Raw genomic sequence first — 6,000 nt, forward strand, 5'->3', positions numbered from 1 at the left:
ATTATTCATGTATCATAACTTGCTTGGCCATTCACCAATTGATGGGTATACCCTCAAATTCCAATTCTTTGCCAGTACAAAAAGATCTGCTATGATTATTTTGGAACATGTAGGACTTTTGTCATTTTTTGTAATTTCTTCTGGTTTTAGACCTAGAATTGGAATTGCTGGGTCAAAGGGTATGAACAGTTTCATTTCTGTTTGTGCATAGCTCCATATTGTTCACCAGAATGGTTGGATCTGTTCACAACTCCACTAGCAATGCATCAATGTCACAATCCTCTGACAACATCTTAAATATTGATCATTTTCCCTTTTCTCACCTGGGCCAAGGTGATTTGGAACATTTTTCCATATGATTATATAAAGATTGTTTCCCAGCTTTCTGCTTTCCTTATAATTTGGGCAGCATTGATTTTATTTGTGTAAAAACTTTTAAGTTTAATATAGTTGAAGTCATTCTTTTTCCATTTCAAAATGTATTCTAGTTCTTGTTTGGTCATAAATTTTTCCCTTTACCATAGGTAAGATAGATGAGTATTTCTTGGACTATTAATTTATCTATGGTGTCACCCTTTATGTCTAAATCCTGTACCTATTTTGACTTTATTTTTGTATAGGGTATGAGATATGGGTCTATGCCAAGTTTTTGCCATGCTATTTTCAAGTTTTCCCCAAATTTTTGTCAAATAGTGAATTCTATTTTTTTAGGGTTTTTTTTTTTTGCAAGGCAGATGGGGTTAAGTGGCTTGTCCAAGGCCACACAGCTAGGTAGTTATTAAGTGTCTGAGACCCAATTTGAACCCAGGTACTCCTGACTCCAAGGCCAGTGCTTTATCCACTATGCCACCTAGCTGCCCCCTCAAATAGTGAAGTCTTATGCCAGAAGCTGAGGTCTTTGGGTTTGTCAAATAGTAGACTGCTGTTGTCATTTATTGCATTTTCTTTTGAACCTATTCTAATCCTCTGATCCATTACTCTATTTCTTAACCAGTACCAAGCAGTTTTGATGACTTTATAGTATAGTTTTAGATCTGGTAAAGTTAGGTTGCCTTCCTTTACAGGTTTTCATCAGTTTCCTTGCTATTCTTGAGCTTTTGTTGCTCCAGATGAATTTTGTTACTATTTTTTTTTCTAGCTCAGTAAAGTAGTAATTTGGTAGTTTGATTGGTATAAGTAATTTGGGTAGAATTGTCATTTTTATTAAATTAGCTTGACCTAATCATGAACAATTGGCATTTTCCCAATTATTTAGATCTGATTTTATTTGGGTGAGAATTGCTTTATAATTATGTTCCTGAGTTTTTCTTGGGAGGCAGATTCCCAAGTATTTAATGTTGTCTATAATTACTTTTAATGGAATTTCTCTTTCTATCTCTTATTCTTGGGGGGTGGTTGGTGTTTATATATATAGAAATGCTGCTGAATTATGTGGGTTTATTTTATATCCTGCTACTGAATTTATTAATTGTTTCAGGAAACTTTTTAGATGATTTTCTTGCATTCTCTAAATATACCATCATATCATCTGCAAAGAGTGTAAGTTTTGCTTTCTCATCGCCAATTTTGATTCCTTCAATTTCTTTTTCTTCTCTTATTTCTACAGCTAACATTTCTAATACTATATTGAATAGTAATGGTGATAATGGGCATCCTTGCTTCACCTCTGAATTTATTGGAAATGCTCAAAGTTTATTCCCATTATTCTCATAAAATATTTGTTAATGTTTTAAGCTAGATAATATTTATTATTTTGAGGAAAGCGCCATTCATTCCTAAACTTTCTAGTGTTTTAATAGGAATGGATGTTGTATTTTTCAAAGACTTTTGCAGCATTTATTGAGATAATCATATGATTTCTGTTGGTTTTGCTTATTGATATGTTCAATTATGTTAAGTGTTTTGTTAATATTGAGTCATCTCTGCCTACCTGGTATGAATACTACATGGTGTATTATCCTGGTAATAACTTGTTGTCGTCTCATTGATAACATTTTATTTAATATTTTTGAATCAATATTCATTGGGGAGACTGATCTATAATTTTCATTGTATGTTTTGGTTCTTCCTGGTTTAGGTATTCGTACCATGTTGGTGTCATAAAAGGACTTTAGCAGAACTTTCCCTCTTATTTTTTAAAATAGTTTATGTAGAATAGGAATTAATTGTTCCTTAAATGTTTAATAGAATTCACTTGTAAATCCATCTTGACCTGTAGACTTTTTCTTAGAGAGTTTATTGATTGTTTCTTCAATTTCTTTTTATGAAATAGGATTATTTAAGTAATCTATTTCTTCTGTTAAGCTGTGCAGTTTGTATTATTGTAAATATTCATCCATTTTACTCAAGTTATCCAATTTATTGGCATGCAGTTCAGCAAAGTAGTTCATAATTATCTCTTTAATTTCCTCCTCATTGGTGGTTAGTTCACCCTTATCATTTTTCATACTGGTAATCTCATTAGCTTCTTTCTTATTTTAATCAGATTAACTAAAGGTTTGTCTATTTTATAGGCTCTTTCATAAAACCAGCTCTTACTTTTATTTATGAGATCAATGGTTTTCTTGCTTTCAATTTTATTAATCTCTCCTTTGATCTTCAGAATTTCTAGTTTGGTGTTTAATTGAGGATCTTTAATTTGATCTTTTTCCTAGCTTTTTAAATTGCATACCCAATTCATTGATTTCCTCTTTATTTTATTCATATAGGCATTTAGAGATAAAAAAGTTTCCCCTCAAAATTACCTTGGATATATTCCGTCAATTTTGGTATGATGTCTCATTAGTATCATTTTCTTGAATTTAATTATTGATTATTTCTATTATTTGCTGTTTGATCCACCCATTGTTTAAGATAAAGTTAGTTAATTTCCAATTAGTTTTTGATTTATCTTTCCATGATCCTTTATTACATGTAATTTTATTGCACCATGGTCTGAGAAGTGTGAATTTATTATTTCTGCCTTTCTGCATTTGAACAAAAGGTTTTTGTGCCCTAGTACATAATCAATTTTGGTATAGTTGTATATGAACTATTTTAATAGCTTTCTAACTATCTTTTGGCTTCTAAGATCTTTCTTTCAAATTCATCTTTCATTCAAATACTCAAAAATTGCCATACTCCCAAAGAGAAAGGGGCAAGACTAAGGGTCATTTTGTACTTTTCTATATTTCCTTTGTTGTTAATGGTCAAAGAATTTATCACTGAGCCTGGTAATGGGACTTCTCTGTATCTAACTGCATAGTATTTGTATAGTAGGCAATCTATTATCAGAACCAAACTCAAAACCTATCCAGTCTGGTGCAAAATTCTAGACTTTACATTCTTCTGGCAAAGCTTGTAAAAATGAGTCACATGTCATAATGAGATGATGAAATGTAGCATAGTTATCCCTAAAGCCCATCTTCCTAAGGTAGAAAACATCTTAGCATATCACATCCTTGTTAAAAAATATTTAATGGCTCCTCATTATTTACAGAAGAATACACAAACTCATGAGGCTCACCTTTGCCTCTTTCTATAATTATTTTGACCTATCTTTCTAGGTTTATTTCATACTGTTCCTCCTTCACTTTGAGTTACAGCCAAAGTAGAGTGCTAGCTGTACTCTGATCTCATTCTGGGCTCTTCTGATTTTGTGCATTGAGAAGGCAGGGAATGTTCATCCTCCTTATTCCAATGTGTTGAAAACCTTCAATGCCGAATCAGTCAATAGCATTTATTAAATATTTACTCTGTATCTAGCATTATATGTTATTCTTCCCAATTAAAATACATTGTATCTGATATATTGTCCATGTAACAAATGAATATTTATGCACACAATCATCTTTATAGTTTCATGTACATATATAACATATATATGCATACATACATATATATATGTATATGTACACATACACAAAGAATGGAGGAACATTATTAAGGAAAATTATCAAAGAAGTATATATCAAAAACAAATGATACTGGAACTAATCACTTGAGTTGAGCATAACTGCTATCATTGCTTCCATAAGGTTCATTTCTCCTTTTCCTTTAGGTAAAATTGAACTCTCCTTCCACAAAGTGCACTTTTTATAGTTCTCTTTGTTAACCCTATAACATTATTTTGTTTAATTTACATATTTTGTGGTAATTACTTCTGTGCTCATTATTTTGTTTCCTTTAGATCACAAACTTAGCTAGGTCAGAGCCTCCCCTATCCCTTCCATATTTATATCTCCAGTGTCTTTTTTATAGGAATGTTCTGGTAAATATTTAACATCAGACTCTCTCCCTTCCCACCCTCTCCCAAAAGTATGCATGTTGTACTTTCAAAGTAAATATGCTTTATTAATATTATCTCTTTACCTTGATTAAGCCTGAAAATTATCAAAGCAAAAATTCTATCCCTGATTTGTAGAGTTTGCTGATTTCTGAAATATAAATAATCATGATAAATATTTAACAATCAACTCTCATAAGTCAGTATAAATTTGCTACAGGATACTTCTGTTTGTTTCATGTCTCCTACAGACAAGTTACTTAACTCTTTGTCAAACTGAACTGAATCTTTTTCACTTTACTTGTTTTACAGATAACTCAGACCCAGAAACATATTGTTGCTTGTCTAACATCATAGGGTTATTTAGTGACTTACAAAAATTATATAGGTTTACAACTCATTTCTCATGGTTCCAGATGAATGAGTGTCTTCCCAACCATCTTATATCCATTTCTTGAGACCTTCTGATTGACCATATTTCTAAACCTACAAACAGAAGATAAATCAAAAGATAGACACATAGACTGTTACTACTCACAATAAAAACTAGTGAAATATCATTTCTCCATCTTTTATTACAATTTTTTTTTCTGTTGAAAAATTAAGATGTTCTTGGAGCCAAGAATCATTTCATAAATTCTTTATCTACTAATTGTTACATTTTTAGAGTGTTAGATATAGAGCAGGTTGCCCAAGAAAGACTAATTGAAATGAATGAAATTCAGGGTTATTAATCCCAATAATGAAAAACAGTAATCTAATTCTTAAAAAATTTTCAGGGAAGGAAAATCTACTGACTTTATAGCAAATGACATCAGTTTTGATCACTCTATTAGGAAGTTTGTTGATTTGAAATCTTTCTCTCTATAACTTGTATTTTTCATTTCTAAGTTTTTATTCTCTGGGACCAAGAGAATGAGTTTGCAGCTCTTGAACTTCCTTTTCCATGTGACAAACTTTCAAATTGCTTGAAGACATAAAGCATATTTCTTCCTAGTTTTCTCTTCTTCAGACCATTGGAATCCCATTTAAGAAATATCCCAAAGAGGGAATTATTATTGAATATTATTACTGAAGAAAGTCTATAAAAATCTCTATTATCAACTTAAAAAAGTAATTTCAGCTATTGTGCCTGAGCAAGCCTAGGGCAGAGAAAGTGACTATAAGATTGATTATCCAATGAATGTACTTTGAGGTATTTGTCACAAAATAATTCTACCCTACAAATCTATTTCACACAGCAGGCAGACTCTTCTTGGCCTGAGTAAGCTAATAGGGTGAAATCAAGAACTTATTCTCCTTGCTTGTTCAAGTCTGTTTTTAAAGAACTAATTTAATTTCATATTTTTCTTGGCTAATATATACTAGTGCTATAATTTCACACAATGATATTGTTCCAAAACATTATTCTACACATTTGTCATGTAGTGTGTATTACTTTGAACAGCTATATCACCCTGTCATAGAAGTTGAATGAAAAATACATTGCTTTGTTTTCTTAAGCTACTGGAATTTATAGTTCAGTTAGTAGCCAGGAACAAATTATCTGCATTTCTTATGTAACACCATAATATTAAAGATATAGTACAAGTTGTATCCCCATATCATTCATATTTGTATAAAAGTTTTAAAATAATGTTAAAATGTTTTACTTTTCTTGTATTCTAAAATTAAGTTTCATTTAATTCCTTCCCATCTGTCTGTTTTTTCTTTGGTTTTTCTTTTCTTCATCAGTC

This window comes from Macrotis lagotis, chromosome 5 (genome assembly GCF_037893015.1).
Source record: "Macrotis lagotis isolate mMagLag1 chromosome 5, bilby.v1.9.chrom.fasta, whole genome shotgun sequence".
NCBI lineage: Eukaryota > Metazoa > Chordata > Mammalia > Peramelemorphia > Peramelidae > Macrotis > Macrotis lagotis.